Genomic DNA, 1,332 nt, shown 5'->3' with positions numbered 1-1,332 from the left:
TCTCTCTTTGTCTCTCTCTCCACAGTATTGCTGAGTGTGCTTCAGGCAAATGGCCAGACGGAGATGAAGAGGGTGGTCGGAGACAACGCCACGCTGCCGTGCCACCATCAGCTGTGGCAAGCCGACATCTCCCTGCTGGACATCGAATGGATGCTGCATAAATCCAGCTCACGGCAGAAAGTGGTGAGCGTGAGCGCGCGTGTGTGTCTGATCTCCAGCCACTGCGACATTGTGCTGCTGATGCTGGCCTTCGCTGTTCGCCACAGTCCCTGATCTGCAGTGCAGTACTTTTTTGCTGCTTGTCTTTCTGAAAACTGCACCATCAACTGGTGCTGCAATCAGCACTGTAAAAACTGCTCGCTTTTAATATGTCACTGCTTTGCCTCGTATCCCCCCTAACAATTACTTTTATGACCGAATGATGTGGAATTGGCCCGAGGACAAGTTTTACATTTTAATCTGGCCACGGCTCGAGCTGCTCCCTGAGGTCCTTCCTGACACAATATATCCAACAAGAAGAGGTCAAACCTTTCGCCGATTTAACTTCCTGCCAGTTATGAATCATTTCAGAGCTATTTTTCTAAATGGCATGTAGCTTTTAAATGAGAGAGAGCTAGTTTTTAGGGGTGAGTTTTTGATGTGCTTAGATGATCATTTTGGGGCCTGTCTCTCAAACCCTTTAGCGCCACCAGCACTTCAAACTTTAAGGTGCATAGTTTTAGTTTATTTATGCACAACAGTTCAAAAGGTTGTGGTTTTTCAAATTTTATATTTTTGAAAGAAGCATCTTATGCTCACTAAGTCTGCATTTACTTGATCAAAAACAGTAATATTGTGAAATATTATTACAATTTAAAATAGCTGTTTAATATTTTTATTATATTATTCTGGACTGCCATCGCATTTTTTAAATATATTTTCAAATGTATTTTAATCTTGCAATGAAATGCTGAATTTTCAGCATCACTACTCAGGTCTTTACATGATCACACGATCCTTCAGAAATCATTCTAATATGCTGATTTTTCTAATATGAACTCTTCTTATTATGAATGCTGAAAACAGTTGTGCTGTGTAATATTTTTAAACCATGATACATTTTGTTTTTCAGTATTCTTTGATGAATTGAAAGATAAATCTTTTGTATCATTATAAATGTATTTACTGTCACTTTTGAACAGTATAACGCATCCTTGCTTAATAAAAGTATTTTTCTATTTCTATTTCTATTTTTCTAAAGTTCTATTTAACTTTATAATCGAATGATCTAGAAGCAAAATATTTTTCTTGTTTTATTAATTGAATTTCTGTCATTTTTAATTTTTGAAAAAA

The sequence above is a fragment of the Sinocyclocheilus rhinocerous genome, unplaced genomic scaffold, assembly GCF_001515625.1.
Source record: "Sinocyclocheilus rhinocerous isolate Xijiao unplaced genomic scaffold, SAMN03320098_v1.1 scaffold623, whole genome shotgun sequence".
Taxonomy (NCBI): Eukaryota; Metazoa; Chordata; class Actinopteri; order Cypriniformes; family Cyprinidae; genus Sinocyclocheilus; species Sinocyclocheilus rhinocerous.
The sequence above is the reverse complement of the archived record's forward strand: the minus strand, read 5'-3'. Positions refer to the sequence as shown.